Here is a 16499-nt window from a genome sequence, read left to right as displayed (position 1 = left end):
AGAAAACAGTACCTTACCACTGTCCTACCTTTTCCAAACACATGAACATTTTTAATGAAGGTGTTTTGGACAACTTTCTTTTTCTTCGTGCATAAACTTCTGCAGAGCTCTCTTCAAAATGTAAAACACGATGGGCGATGTTTTCCGTGCTGGCACAGTTTCTCCTTGCTTAACATAGTGGAAAACCATTCTGCAATGATGTAGACCACAAAAGTCTGGAAAGACGAAGGATACGGAGCTCCCCGGAGCTAAGTGCTGGTCCCGGGCACATTTTGTCAGAAGCCGCCGCACTGCAGAGCACAGTGACCGGCACAATCGCCTTTGCTCGAAGAAGCCGCTTCTTCGCCTCCGGGAGCCCAAAAGAGCGGCTGCTTCGGAATGGTGAAGAATGAAGCTGCACAACACTGGGATAGTGTGCGCATCTTGCAATCTGATAGAAAACAGTACCTTACCACTTTGCTACCTTTTCCAAACATATGAACATTCCGTTGGAAGGTGTTCTGGACAACTTTCTTTTTCTTCGTGCATAAACTTCAGCAGAGCTCTCTGCAACATGTAAAACACGATGGGAGATGTTTTCTGTGCTGGCACAGTTTCTCCTTGCTTAACATAGTGGAAAACCTTTCTGCAATGATGTAGACCAAAAATGACGCTAAAGACGAAAGTACGGGCTCCCCGAAACTAAGCGCGCCGGTCCCGGGCACATTTCGTCAGTAGCCGCCGCACTGGAGTGCACTGTGACCGGCACAATCGCCTTTGCTCGAAGAAGCCGCTTCTTCGCCTCCAGGAGCCGAAGAGAGTGGCTGCTTCAGACAGGTGAAGAATGAAGCTGCACAACACTGGGATAGTGTGCGCATCTTGCAAACTGATAGAAAACAGTACCTTACCACTGTCCTACCTTTTCCAAACACATGACCAATCAGTTGGAAGGTGCTTTCAACAACCTTCTCTTTCTTCGTGCATAAACTTCTGCAGAGCTCTCTGCAACATGTAAAACACCATGGAAGATGTTTTCTGTGCTGGCAGAGTTTCTCCTTGCCTAACGTAGTGGAAAACCTTTCTGCAATGATGTAGACCAAAAATGACGCTAAAGACGAAAGTACGGATCTCCCCGAAACTAAGCGCCGGTCCCGGTGCACATCTCGTCAGTAGCCGGCGCACTGGAGTGCACAGTGACCGGCACAATCGCCTTTGCGCGAAGAAGCCTCTTCGCCTCCAGGAGCCGAAGACAGTGGCTGCTTCAGACAGGTGAAGAATGAAGCTGCACAACACTGGGATAGTGTGCGCAGCTTGCAAACTGATCCAAAACAGTACCTTACTTCTCTCCTACCTTTTCCAAACACATGAACATTCGATTGGAAGGTGTTTTGGACAACTTTCTTTTTCTTCGTGCATAAACTTCAGCAGAGCTCTCTTCAACATATAAAACACGATGGGAGATGTTTTCTGTGCTGGCACAGTTTCTCCATGCCAGACATAGTGGAAAACCTTTCTGCAATGATGTAGACCAAAAATGATGCTAAAGACGAAGCATACAGAGCTCCCCGGAGCTATGCCCCGGTCCCGGGCACATTTCAGAAGAAGCCGCCGCACTGGAGTGCACAGTGACCGGTACAATCGCCTTTGAGCGAAGAAGCCGCTTCTTCGCATCCGGGAGCCGGAGAGACCAGTAGCTTCGGAAGGGTGAGAATGAAGCTGCACAACACTGGGATAGTGTGCGCAGCTTGCAAACTGATAGATAACCGTAGCTTACCACTGTCCTACCTTTTCCAAACACATGAACATTCGGTTGGAAGAGTTTTGGACAACTTTCTTTTTCTTCGTGCATAAACTTCTATAGAGTTCTCTTCAACATGTAAAACACGATGGGAGATGTTTTCTGTGCTGGCACAGTTTCTCCTTGCCTAACATAGTGGAAAACCTTTCTGCAATGATGTAGGCCACAAAAGTCCAGAAAGACGAAAGTACGGAGGTCCCCGGAGCTAAGCGCCGGTCCCGGGCATATTTCGACAGATGCCGCCGCACTGCAGAGCACAGTGACCGGTACAATCGCCTTTGCGCGAAGAAGCCTCTTCGCCTCCAGGAGCCCAAGAAAGTGGCTGCTTCCGACAGGTGAGAATAAAGCTGCACAACACTGGGATAGTGTGCGCAGCTTGCAAACAGATCCAAAGCAGTACCTTACCACTCTCCTACCTTTTCCAAACACATGAACATTTTTAAGGAAGGTGTTTTGGACAACTTTCTTTTTCTTCCTGCATAAACTTCTGCAGAGCTCTCTACAACATATAAAACACGATGGGAGATGTTTTCTGTGCTGGCACAATTTTTCCTTGCCTGACATAGTGGAAAACCATTCTGCAATGATGTAGACCACAAAAGTCTGGAAAGACGAAGGATACGGAGCTCCCCGGAGCTAAGTGCTGGTCCCGGGAACATTTTGTCAGAAGTCGCCGCACTGCAGAGCACAGTGACCGGCACAATCGCCTTTGCTCGAAGAAGCCGCTTCTTCGCCTCCGGGAGCCCAAAAGAGCGGCTGCTTCGGAAAGGTGAAGAATGAAGCTGCACAACACTGGGATAGTGTGCGCAGCTTGCAAACTGATAGAAAACAGTACCTTACCACTGTCCTACCTTTTACAAACACATGAACATGCCATTGGAAGGTGTTTTGCACAACTTTCTTTTTCTTCGTGCTTAAACTTCTGCAGAGCTCTCTGCAACATGTAAAACAAGAAGGGAGATGTTTTCTGTGTTGGCACAGTGTCTCCTTGCCAGACATAGGGGAAATGTTTTTTGCATGATGTAGACCACAAAAGTCCAGAAAGAAGATTGTATGGATGTACCCGGAGCTAACCGCCTGTCCCGGGCACATTCCGGCAGAAGCTGCCGCACTGCAGCGCACTGTGACCGGCGCAATCGCCTTTGCTCGAAGAAGCCGCTTCTTCGCCTCCGGAAGCCGGAGAGAGCGGCTACTTCGGAAAGGTGAAGAATGAAGCTGCACAACCCTGGGATTGTGTGCACAGCTTGCAATCTGATAGAAAACAGTACCTTACCACTGTCCTACCTTTTCCAAACACATGAACATTTTTAAGGAAGGTGTTTTGGACAACTTTCTTTTTCTTCGTGCATAAACTTCTGCAGAGCTCTCTTCAAAATGTAAAACACGATGGGCGATGTTTTCCGTGCTGGCACAGTTTCTCCTTGCCTAACATAGTGGAAAACCATTCTGCAATGATGTAGACCACAAAAGTCTGGAAAGACGAAGGATACGGAGCTCCCCGGAGCTAAGTGCTGGTCCCGGGAACATTTTGTCAGAAGCCGCCGCACTGCAGAGCACAGTGACCGGCACAATCGCCTTTGCTCGAAGAAGCCGCTTCTTCGCCTCCGGGAGCCCAAAAGAGCGGCTGCTTCGGAAAGGTGAAGAATGAAGCTGCACAACACTGGGATAGTGTGCGCAGCTTGCAAACTGATAGAAAACAGTACCTTACCACTGTCCTACCTTTTACAAACACATGAACATGCCATTGGAAGGTGTTTTGCACAACTTTCTTTTTCTTCGTGCTTAAACTTCTGCAGAGCTCTCTGCAACATGTAAAACAAGAAGGGAGATGTTTTCTGTGTTGGCACAGTGTCTCCTTGCCAGACATAGGGGAAATGTTTTTTGCATGATGTAGACCACAAAAGTCCAGAAAGAAGATTGTATGGATGTACCCGGAGCTAACCGCCTGTCCCGGGCACATTCCGGCAGAAGCTGCCGCACTGCAGCGCACTGTGACCGGCGCAATCGCCTTTGCTCGAAGAAGCCGCTTCTTCGCCTCCGGAAGCCGGAGAGAGCGGCTACTTCGGAAAGGTGAAGAATGAAGCTGCACAACCCTGGGATTGTGTGCACAGCTTGCAATCTGATAGAAAACAGTACCTTACCACTGTCCTACCTTTTCCAAACACATGAACATTTTTAATGAAGGTGTTTTGGACAACTTTCTTTTTCTTCGTGCATAAACTTCTGCAGAGCTCTCTTCAAAATGTAAAACACGATGGGCGATGTTTTCCGTGCTGGCACAGTTTCTCCTTGCTTAACATAGTGGAAAACCATTCTGCAATGATGTAGACCACAAAAGTCTGGAAAGACGAAGGATACGGAGCTCCCCGGAGCTAAGTGCTGGTCCCGGGCACATTTTGTCAGAAGCCGCCGCACTGCAGAGCACAGTGACCGGCACAATCGCCTTTGCTCGAAGAAGCCGCTTCTTCGCCTCCGGGAGCCCAAAAGAGCGGCTGCTTCGGAATGGTGAAGAATGAAGCTGCACAACACTGGGATAGTGTGCGCATCTTGCAATCTGATAGAAAGCAGTACCTTACCACTTTGCTACCTTTTCCAAACATATGAACATTCCGTTGGAAGGTGTTCTGGACAACTTTCTTTTTCTTCGTGCATAAACTTCATCAGAGCTCTCTTCAACATATAAAACACGATGGGAGATGTTTTCTGTGCTGGCACAGTTTCTCCTTGCTTAACATAGTGGAAAACCTTTCTGCAATGATGTAGACCAAAAATGACGCTAAAGACGAAAGTACGGGCTCCCCGAAACTAAGCGCGCCGGTCCCGGGCACATTTCGTCAGTAGCCGCCGCACTGGAGTGCACTGTGACCGGCACAATCGCCTTTGCTCGAAGAAGCCGCTTCTTCGCCTCCAGGAGCCGAAGAGAGTGGCTGCTTCAGACAGGTGAAGAATGAAGCTGCACAACACTGGGATAGTGTGCGCATCTTGCAAACTGATAGAAAACAGTACCTTACCACTGTCCTACCTTTTCCAAACACATGACCAATCAGTTGGAAGGTGCTTTCAACAACCTTCTCTTTCTTCGTGCATAAACTTCTGCAGAGCTCTCTGCAAGATGTAAAACACCATGGAAGATGTTTTCTGTGCTGGCAGAGTTTCTCCTTGCCTAACGTAGTGGAAAACCTTTCTGCAATGATGTAGACCAAAAATGACGCTAAAGACGAAAGTACGGATCTCCCCGAAACTAAGCGCCGGTCCCGGTGCACATCTCGTCAGTAGCCGGCGCACTGGAGTGCACAGTGACCGGCACAATCGCCTTTGCGCGAAGAAGCCTCTTCGCCTCCAGGAGCCGAAGACAGTGGCTGCTTCAGACAGGTGAAGAATGAAGCTGCACAACACTGGGATAGTGTGCGCAGCTTGCAAACTGATAGAAAACAGTACCTTACCAATCTTCTTATTTTCCAAACACATGAATATTCGGTTGGAAGGTGTTTTCAACAACTTTGTTTTTCTTCGTGCATAAACTTCTGTAGAGCTCTCTTCAACATATAAAACACGATGGGAGATGTTTTCTGTGCTGGCACAGTTTCTCCTTGCCTAACATAGTGGAAAACCTTTCTGCAATGATGTAGACCAAAAATGACGCTAAAGACCAAAGTACGGAGCTCCCCGAAACTAAGCGCGCCGGTCCCGGGCACATTTCGTCAGTAGCCGCCGCACTGGAGTGCACTGTGACCGGCACAATCGCCTTTGCGCGAAGAAGCCTTTTCGCCTCCAGGAGCCGAAGAGAGTGGCTGCTTCAGACAGGTGAAGAATGAAGCTGCACAACACTGGGATAGTGTGCGCAGCTTGTAAACTGATAGAAAGCAGTACCTTACCATTCTCCTACCTTTTCCAAACACATGAACATTCGGTTGGAAGGTGTTTTCAACAACTTTCTTTTTCTTCGTTCATAAACTTCAGCAGAGCTCTCTGCAACATGTAAAACACGATGGGAGATGTTTTCTGTGCTGGCACAGTTTCTCCTTGCCTAACATAGTGGAAAACCTTTCTGCAATGATGTAGGCCACAAAAGTCCAGAAAGACGAAAGTACGGAGGTCCCCGGAGCTAAGCGCCGGTCCCGGGCATATTTCGACAGATGCCGCCGCACTGCAGAGCACAGTGACCGGTACAATCGCCTTTGCGCGAAGAAGCCTCTTCGCCTCCAGGAGCCCAAGAAAGTGGCTGCTTCCGACAGGTGAGAATAAAGCTGCACAACACTGGGATAGTGTGCGCAGCTTGCAAACAGATCCAAAGCAGTACCTTACCACTCTCCTACCTTTTCCAAACACATGAACATTTTTAAGGAAGGTGTTTTGGACAACTTTCTTTTTCTTCCTGCATAAACTTCTGCAGAGTTCTCTACAACATATAAAACACGATGGGAGATGTTTTCTGTGCTGGCACAATTTTTCCTTGCCTAACATAGTGGAAAACCATTCTGCAATGATGTAGACCACAAAAGTCTGGAAAGACGAAGGATACGGAGCTCCCCGGAGCTAAGTGCTGGTCCCGGGAACATTTTGTCAGAAGCCGCCGCACTGCAGAGCACAGTGACCGGCACAATCGCCTTTGCTCGAAGAAGCCGCTTCTTCGCCTCCGGGAGCCCAAAAGAGCGGCTGCTTCGGAAAGGTGAAGAATGAAGCTGCACAACACTGGGATAGTGTGCGCAGCTTGCAAACTGATAGAAAACAGTACCTTACCACTGTCCTACCTTTTACAAACACATGAACATGCCATTGGAAGGTGTTTTGCACAACTTTCTTTTTCTTCGTGCTTAAACTTCTGCAGAGCTCTCTGCAACATGTAAAACAAGAAGGGAGATGTTTTCTGTGTTGGCACAGTGTCTCCTTGCCAGACATAGGGGAAATGTTTTTTGCATGATGTAGACCACAAAAGTCCAGAAAGAAGATTGTATGGATGTACCCGGAGCTAACCGCCTGTCCCGGGCACATTCCGGCAGAAGCTGCCGCACTGCAGCGCACTGTGACCGGCGCAATCGCCTTTGCTCGAAGAAGCCGCTTCTTCGCCTCCGGAAGCCGGAGAGAGCGGCTACTTCGGAAAGGTGAAGAATGAAGCTGCACAACCCTGGGATTGTGTGCACAGCTTGCAATCTGATAGAAAACAGTACCTTACCACTGTCCTACCTTTTCCAAACACATGAACATTTTTAAGGAAGGTGTTTTGGACAACTTTCTTTTTCTTCGTGCATAAACTTCTGCAGAGCTCTCTTCAAAATGTAAAACACGATGGGCGATGTTTTCCGTGCTGGCACAGTTTCTCCTTGCTTAACATAGTGGAAAACCATTCTGCAATGATGTAGACCACAAAAGTCTGGAAAGACGAAGGATACGGAGCTCCCCGGAGCTAAGTGCTGGTCCCGGGCACATTTTGTCAGAAGCCGCCGCACTGCAGAGCACAGTGACCGGCACAATCGCCTTTGCTCGAAGAAGCCGCTTCTTCGCCTCCGGGAGCCCAAAAGAGCGGCTGCTTCGGAATGGTGAAGAATGAAGCTGCACAACACTGGGATAGTGTGCGCATCTTGCAATCTGATAGAAAGCAGTACCTTACCACTTTGCTACCTTTTCCAAACATATGAACATTCCGTTGGAAGGTGTTCTGGACAACTTTCTTTTTCTTCGTGCATAAACTTCAGCAGAGCTCTCTGCAACATGTAAAACACGATGGGAGATGTTTTCTGTGCTGGCACAGTTTCTCCTTGCTTAACATAGTGGAAAACCTTTCTGCAATGATGTAGACCAAAAATGACGCTAAAGACGAAAGTACGGGCTCCCCGAAACTAAGCGCGCCGGTCCCGGGCACATTTCGTCAGTAGCCGCCGCACTGGAGTGCACTGTGACCGGCACAATCGCCTTTGCGCGAAGAAGCCGCTTCTTCGCCTCCAGGAGCCGAAGAGAGTGGCTGCTTCAGACAGGTGAAGAATGAAGCTGCACAACACTGGGATAGTGTGCGCAGCTTGCAAACTGATAGAAAACAGTACCTTACCACTGTCCTACCTTTTCCAAACACATGACCAATCAGTTGGAAGGTGCTTTCAACAACCTTCTCTTTCTTCGTGCATAAACTTCAGCAGAGCTCTCTGCAAGATGTAAAACACCATGGAAGATGTTTTCTGTGCTGGCAGAGTTTCTCCTTGCCTAACGTAGTGGAAAACCTTTCTGCAATGATGTAGACCAAAAATGACGCTAAAGACGAAAGTACGGATCTCCCCGAAACTAAGCGCCGGTCCCGGTGCACATCTCGTCAGTAGCCGGCGCACTGGAGTGCACAGTGACCGGCACAATCGCCTTTGCGCGAAGAAGCCTCTTCGCCTCCAGGAGCCGAAGACAGTGGCTGCTTCAGACAGGTGAAGAATGAAGCTGCACAACACTGGGATAGTGTGCGCAGCTTGCAAACTGATCCAAAACAGTACCTTACTTCTCTCCTACCTTTTCCAAACACATGAACATTCGATTGGAAGGTGTTTTGGACAACTTTCTTTTTCTTCGTGCATAAACTTCAGCAGAGCTCTCTTCAACATATAAAACACGATGGGAGATGTTTTCTGTGCTGGCACAGTTTCTCCATGCCAGACATAGTGGAAAACCTTTCTGCAATGATGTAGACGACAAAAGACGCTAAAGACGAAGGATACGGAGCTCCCCGGAGCTAAGCGCCGGTCCCGGGCACATTCCGGCAGAAGCTGCCGCACCGCAGCGCACTGTGTCCGGCGCAATCGCCTTTGCTCGAAGAAGCCGCATCTTCGCCTCCGGCAGCTGGAGAGTGCGGCTGCTTCGGAATGGTGAAGAATGAAGCTGCACAACACTGGGATAGTGTGCGCAGCTTGCAAACTGATAGAAAGCAGTACCTTACCACTCTCCTACCTTTTCCAAACACATGAACATTCGGTTGGAAGGTGTTTTCAACAACTTTGTTTTTCTTCGTTCATAAACTTCAGCAGAGCTCTCTGCAACATGTAAAACACGATGGGAGATGTTTTCTGTGCTGGCACAGTTTCTCCTTGCCTAACATAGTGGAAAACCTTTCTGCAATGATGTAGACCAAAAATGACGCTAAAGACCAAAGTACGGAGCTCCCCGAAACTAAGCGCGCCGGTCCCGGGCACATTTCGTCAGTAGCCGCCGCACTGGAGTGCACTGTGACCGGCACAATCGCCTTTGCGCGAAGAAGCCTTTTCGCCTCCAGGAGCCGAAGAGAGTGGCTGCTTCAGACAGGTGAAGAATGAAGCTGCACAACACTGGGATAGTGTGCGCAGCTTGTAAACTGATAGAAAGCAGTACCTTACCATTCTCCTACCTTTTCCAAACACATGAACATTCGGTTGGAAGGTGTTTTCAACAACTTTCTTTTTCTTCGTTCATAAACTTCAGCAGAGCTCTCTGCAACATGTAAAACACGATGGGAGATGTTTTCTGTGCTGGCACAGTTTCTCCTTGCCTAACATAGTGGAAAACCTTTCTGCAATGATGTAGGCCACAAAAGTCCAGAAAGACGAAAGTACGGAGGTCCCCGGAGCTAAGCGCCGGTCCCGGGCATATTTCGACAGATGCCGCCGCACTGCAGAGCACAGTGACCGGTACAATCGCCTTTGCGCGAAGAAGCCTCTTCGCCTCCAGGAGCCCAAGAAAGTGGCTGCTTCCGACAGGTGAGAATAAAGCTGCACAACACTGGGATAGTGTGCGCAGCTTGCAAACAGATCCAAAGCAGTACCTTACCACTCTCCTACCTTTTCCAAACACATGAACATTTTTAAGGAAGGTGTTTTGGACAACTTTCTTTTTCTTCCTGCATAAACTTCTGCAGAGTTCTCTACAACATATAAAACACGATGGGAGATGTTTTCTGTGCTGGCACAATTTTTCCTTGCCTAACATAGTGGAAAACCATTCTGCAATGATGTAGACCACAAAAGTCTGGAAAGACGAAGGATACGGAGCTCCCCGGAGCTAAGTGCTGGTCCCGGGAACATTTTGTCAGAAGCCGCCGCACTGCAGAGCACAGTGACCGGCACAATCGCCTTTGCTCGAAGAAGCCGCTTCTTCGCCTCCGGGAGCCCAAAAGAGCGGCTGCTTCGGAAAGGTGAAGAATGAAGCTGCACAACACTGGGATAGTGTGCGCAGCTTGCAAACTGATAGAAAACAGTACCTTACCACTGTCCTACCTTTTACAAACACATGAACATGCCATTGGAAGGTGTTTTGCACAACTTTCTTTTTCTTCGTGCTTAAACTTCTGCAGAGCTCTCTGCAACATGTAAAACAAGAAGGGAGATGTTTTCTGTGTTGGCACAGTGTCTCCTTGCCAGACATAGGGGAAATGTTTTTTGCATGATGTAGACCACAAAAGTCCAGAAAGAAGATTGTATGGATGTACCCGGAGCTAACCGCCTGTCCCGGGCACATTCCGGCAGAAGCTGCCGCACTGCAGCGCACTGTGACCGGCGCAATCGCCTTTGCTCGAAGAAGCCGCTTCTTCGCCTCCGGAAGCCGGAGAGAGCGGCTACTTCGGAAAGGTGAAGAATGAAGCTGCACAACCCTGGGATTGTGTGCACAGCTTGCAATCTGATAGAAAACAGTACCTTACCACTGTCCTACCTTTTCCAAACACATGAACATTTTTAAGGAAGGTGTTTTGGACAACTTTCTTTTTCTTCGTGCATAAACTTCTGCAGAGCTCTCTTCAAAATGTAAAACACGATGGGCGATGTTTTCCGTGCTGGCACAGTTTCTCCTTGCCTAACATAGTGGAAAACCATTCTGCAATGATGTAGACCACAAAAGTCTGGAAAGACGAAGGATACGGAGCTCCCCGGAGCTAAGTGCTGGTCCCGGGCACATTTTGTCAGAAGCCGCCGCACTGCAGAGCACAGTGACCGGCACAATCGCCTTTGCTCGAAGAAGCCGCTTCTTCGCCTCCGGGAGCCCAAAAGAGCGGCTGCTTCGGAATGGTGAAGAATGAAGCTGCACAACACTGGGATAGTGTGCGCATCTTGCAATCTGATAGAAAGCAGTACCTTACCACTTTGCTACCTTTTCCAAACATATGAACATTCCGTTGGAAGGTGTTCTGGACAACTTTCTTTTTCTTCGTGCATAAACTTCAGCAGAGCTCTCTGCAACATGTAAAACACGATGGGAGATGTTTTCTGTGCTGGCACAGTTTCTCCTTGCTTAACATAGTGGAAAACCTTTCTGCAATGATGTAGACCAAAAATGACGCTAAAGACGAAAGTACGGGCTCCCCGAAACTAAGCGCGCCGGTCCCGGGCACATTTCGTCAGTAGCCGCCGCACTGGAGTGCACTGTGACCGGCACAATCGCCTTTGCGCGAAGAAGCCGCTTCTTCGCCTCCAGGAGCCGAAGAGAGTGGCTGCTTCAGACAGGTGAAGAATGAAGCTGCACAACACTGGGATAGTGTGCGCAGCTTGCAAACTGATAGAAAACAGTACCTTACCACTGTCCTACCTTTTCCAAACACATGACCAATCAGTTGGAAGGTGCTTTCAACAACCTTCTCTTTCTTCGTGCATAAACTTCAGCAGAGCTCTCTGCAAGATGTAAAACACCATGGAAGATGTTTTCTGTGCTGGCAGAGTTTCTCCTTGCCTAACGTAGTGGAAAACCTTTCTGCAATGATGTAGACCAAAAATGACGCTAAAGACGAAAGTACGGATCTCCCCGAAACTAAGCGCCGGTCCCGGTGCACATCTCGTCAGTAGCCGGCGCACTGGAGTGCACAGTGACCGGCACAATCGCCTTTGCGCGAAGAAGCCTCTTCGCCTCCAGGAGCCGAAGACAGTGGCTGCTTCAGACAGGTGAAGAATGAAGCTGCACAACACTGGGATAGTGTGCGCAGCTTGCAAACTGATCCAAAACAGTACCTTACTTCTCTCCTACCTTTTCCAAACACATGAACATTCGATTGGAAGGTGTTTTGGACAACTTTCTTTTTCTTCGTGCATAAACTTCAGCAGAGCTCTCTTCAACATATAAAACACGATGGGAGATGTTTTCTGTGCTGGCACAGTTTCTCCATGCCAGACATAGTGGAAAACCTTTCTGCAATGATGTAGACGACAAAAGACGCTAAAGACGAAGGATACGGAGCTCCCCGGAGCTAAGCGCCGGTCCCGGGCACATTCCGGCAGAAGCTGCCGCACCGCAGCGCACTGTGTCCGGCGCAATCGCCTTTGCTCGAAGAAGCCGCATCTTCGCCTCCGGCAGCTGGAGAGTGCGGCTGCTTCGGAATGGTGAAGAATGAAGCTGCACAACACTGGGATAGTGTGCGCAGCTTGCAAACTGATAGAAAGCAGTACCTTACCACTCTCCTACCTTTTCCAAACACATGAACATTCGGTTGGAAGGTGTTTTCAACAACTTTCTTTTTCTTCGTTCATAAACTTCAGCAGAGCTCTCTGCAACATGTAAAACACGATGGGAGATGTTTTCTGTGCTGGCACAGTTTCTCCTTGCCTAACGTAGTGGAAAACCTTTCTGCAATGATGTAGACCAAAAATGACGCTAAAGACCAAAGTACGGAGCTCCCCGAAACTAAGCGCGCCGGTCCCGGACACATTTCGTCAGTAGCCGCCGCACTGGAGTGCACTGTGACCGGCACAATCGCCTTTGCGCGAAGAAGCCTTTTCGCCTCCAGGAGCCGAAGAGAGTGGCTGCTTCAGACAGGTGAAGAATGAAGCTGCACAACACTGGGATAGTGTGCGCAGCTTGTAAACTGATAGAAAGCAGTACCTTACCATTCTCCTACCTTTTCCAAACACATGAACATACGGTTGGAAGGTGTTTTCAACAACTTTCTTTTTCTTCGTGCATAAACTTAAGCAGAGCTCTCTGCAACATGTAAAACACGATGGGAGATGTTTTCTGTGCTGGCACAGTTTCTCCTTGCCTAACATAGTGGAAAACCTTTCTGCAATGATGTAGGCCACAAAAGTCCAGAAAGACGAAAGTACGGAGGTCCCCGGAGCTAAGCGCCGGTCCCGGGCATATTTCGACAGATGCCGCCGCACTGCAGAGCACAGTGACCGGTACAATCGCCTTTGCGCGAAGAAGCCTCTTCGCCTCCAGGAGCCCAAGAAAGTGGCTGCTTCCGACAGGTGAGAATAAAGCTGCACAACACTGGGATAGTGTGCGCAGCTTGCAAACAGATCCAAAGCAGTACCTTACCACTCTCCTACCTTTTCCAAACACATGAACATTTTTAAGGAAGGTGTTTTGGACAACTTTCTTTTTCTTCCTGCATAAACTTCTGCAGAGCTCTCTACAACATATAAAACACGATGGGAGATGTTTTCTGTGCTGGCACAATTTTTCCTTGCCTGACATAGTGGAAAACCATTCTGCAATGATGTAGACCACAAAAGTCTGGAAAGACGAAGGATACGGAGCTCCCCGGAGCTAAGTGCTGGTCCCGGGAACATTTTGTCAGAAGTCGCCGCACTGCAGAGCACAGTGACCGGCACAATCGCCTTTGCTCGAAGAAGCCGCTTCTTCGCCTCCGGGAGCCCAAAAGAGCGGCTGCTTCGGAAAGGTGAAGAATGAAGCTGCACAACACTGGGATAGTGTGCGCAGCTTGCAAACTGATAGAAAACAGTACCTTACCACTGTCCTACCTTTTACAAACACATGAACATGCCATTGGAAGGTGTTTTGCACAACTTTCTTTTTCTTCGTGCTTAAACTTCTGCAGAGCTCTCTGCAACATGTAAAACAAGAAGGGAGATGTTTTCTGTGTTGGCACAGTGTCTCCTTGCCAGACATAGGGGAAATGTTTTTTGCATGATGTAGACCACAAAAGTCCAGAAAGAAGATTGTATGGATGTACCCGGAGCTAACCGCCTGTCCCGGGCACATTCCGGCAGAAGCTGCCGCACTGCAGCGCACTGTGACCGGCGCAATCGCCTTTGCTCGAAGAAGCCGCTTCTTCGCCTCCGGAAGCCGGAGAGAGCGGCTACTTCGGAAAGGTGAAGAATGAAGCTGCACAACCCTGGGATTGTGTGCACAGCTTGCAATCTGATAGAAAACAGTACCTTACCACTGTCCTACCTTTTCCAAACACATGAACATTTTTAATGAAGGTGTTTTGGACAACTTTCTTTTTCTTCGTGCATAAACTTCTGCAGAGCTCTCTTCAAAATGTAAAACACGATGGGCGATGTTTTCCGTGCTGGCACAGTTTCTCCTTGCTTAACATAGTGGAAAACCATTCTGCAATGATGTAGACCACAAAAGTCTGGAAAGACGAAGGATACGGAGCTCCCCGGAGCTAAGTGCTGGTCCCGGGCACATTTTGTCAGAAGCCGCCGCACTGCAGAGCACAGTGACCGGCACAATCGCCTTTGCTCGAAGAAGCCGCTTCTTCGCCTCCGGGAGCCCAAAAGAGCGGCTGCTTCGGAATGGTGAAGAATGAAGCTGCACAACACTGGGATAGTGTGCGCATCTTGCAATCTGATAGAAAGCAGTACCTTACCACTTTGCTACCTTTTCCAAACATATGAACATTCCGTTGGAAGGTGTTCTGGACAACTTTCTTTTTCTTCATGCATAAACTTCAGCAGAGCTCTCTGCAACATGTAAAACACGATGGGAGATGTTTTCTGTGCTGGCACAGTTTCTCCTTGCTTAACATAGTGGAAAACCTTTCTGCAATGATGTAGACCAAAAATGACGCTAAAGACGAAAGTACGGGCTCCCCGAAACTAAGCGCGCCGGTCCCGGGCACATTTCGTCAGTAGCCGCCGCACTGGAGTGCACTGTGACCGGCACAATCGCCTTTGCGCGAAGAAGCCGCTTCTTCGACTCCAGGAGCCGAAGAGAGTGGCTGCTTCAGACAGGTGAAGAATGAAGCTGCACAACACTGGGATAGTGTGCGCAGCTTGCAAACTGATAGAAAACAGTACCTTACCACTGTCCTACCTTTTCCAAACACATGACCAATCAGTTGGAAGGTGCTTTCAACAACCTTCTCTTTCTTCGTGCATAAACTTCTGCAGAGCTCTCTGCAACACGTAAAACACCATGGAAGATGTTTTCTGTGCTGGCAGAGTTTCTCCTTGCCTAACGTAGTGGAAAACCTTTCTGCAATGATGTAGACCAAAAATGACGCTAAAGACGAAAGTACGGATCTCCCCGAAACTAAGCGCCGGTCCCGGTGCACATCTCGTCAGTAGCCGGCGCACTGGAGTGCACAGTGACCGGCACAATCGCCTTTGCGCGAAGAAGCCTCTTCGCCTCCAGGAGCCGAAGACAGTGGCTGCTTCAGACAGGTGAAGAATGAAGCTGCACAACACTGGGATAGTGTGCGCAGCTTGCAAACTGATCCAAAACAGTACCTTACTTCTCTCCTACCTTTTCCAAACACATGAACATTCGATTGGAAGGTGTTTTGGACAACTTTCTTTTTCTTCGTGCATAAACTTCAGCAGAGCTCTCTTCAACATATAAAACACGATGGGAGATGTTTTCTGTGCTGGCACAGTTTCTCCTTGCTTAACATAGTGGAAAACCTTTCTGCAATGATGTAGACGACAAAAGACGCTAAAGACGAAGGATACGGAGCTCCCCGGAGCTAAGCGCCGGTCCCGGGCACATTCCGGCAGAAGCTGCCGCACCGCAGCGCACTGTGTCCGGCGCAATCGCCTTTGCTCGAAGAAGCCGCATCTTCGCCTCCGGCAGCTGGAGAGTGCGGCTGCTTCGGAATGGTGAAGAATGAAGCTGCACAACACTGGGATAGTGTGCGCAGCTTGCAAACTGATAGAAAGCAGTACCTTACCACTGTCCTACCAATTCCAGACATATGAACATTCCGTTGGAAGGTGTTTTCAACAACTTTCTTTTTCTTCGTGCATAAACTTCAGCAGAGCTCTCTGCAACATGTAAAACACGATGGGAGATGTTTTCTGTGCTGGCACAGTTTCTCTTTGCCTAACGTAGTGGAAAACCTTTCTGCAATGATGTAGGCCACAAAAGTCCATAAAGACGAAAGTACGGATCTCCCCGGAGCTAAGCACCGGTCCCGGGCACATTTCGGCAGAAGCCGCCGCACTGGAGTGCACTGTGACGGGTGCAATTGCCTTTACTCGAAGAAGCCGCTTCTTCGCCTCCGGGAGCCCAAAAGAGCGGCTGCTTCGGAAAGGTGAAGAATGAAGCTGCACAACACTGGGATAGTATGCGCAGCTTGCAATCTGATAGAAAACAGTACCTTACCAATCTTCTTATTTTCCAAACACATGAATATTCGGTTGGAAGGTGTTTTCAACAACTTTGTTTTTCTTCGTGCATAAACTTCTGTAGAGCTCTCTTCAACATATAAAACACGATGGGAGATGTTTTCTGTGCTGGCACAGTTTCTCCTTGCCTAACATAGTGGAAAACCTTTCTGCAATGATGTAGACCAAAAATGACGCTAAAGACCAAAGTACGGAGCTCCCCGAAACTAAGCGCGCCGGTCCCGGGCACATTTCGTCAGTAGCCGCCGCACTGGAGTGCACTGTGACCGGCACAATCGCCTTTGCGCGAAGAAGCCTTTTCGCCTCCAGGAGCCGAAGAGAGTGGCTGCTTCAGACAGGTGAAGAATGAAGCTGCACAACACTGGGATAGTGTGCGCAGCTTGTAAACTGATAGAAAGCAGTACCTTACCATTCTCCTA

The sequence above is a fragment of the Zonotrichia albicollis genome, chromosome Z, assembly GCF_047830755.1.
Source record: "Zonotrichia albicollis isolate bZonAlb1 chromosome Z, bZonAlb1.hap1, whole genome shotgun sequence".
In the NCBI taxonomy this organism is placed as follows: Eukaryota; Metazoa; Chordata; class Aves; order Passeriformes; family Passerellidae; genus Zonotrichia; species Zonotrichia albicollis.
Note: the sequence above shows the minus strand (reverse complement) of the source record.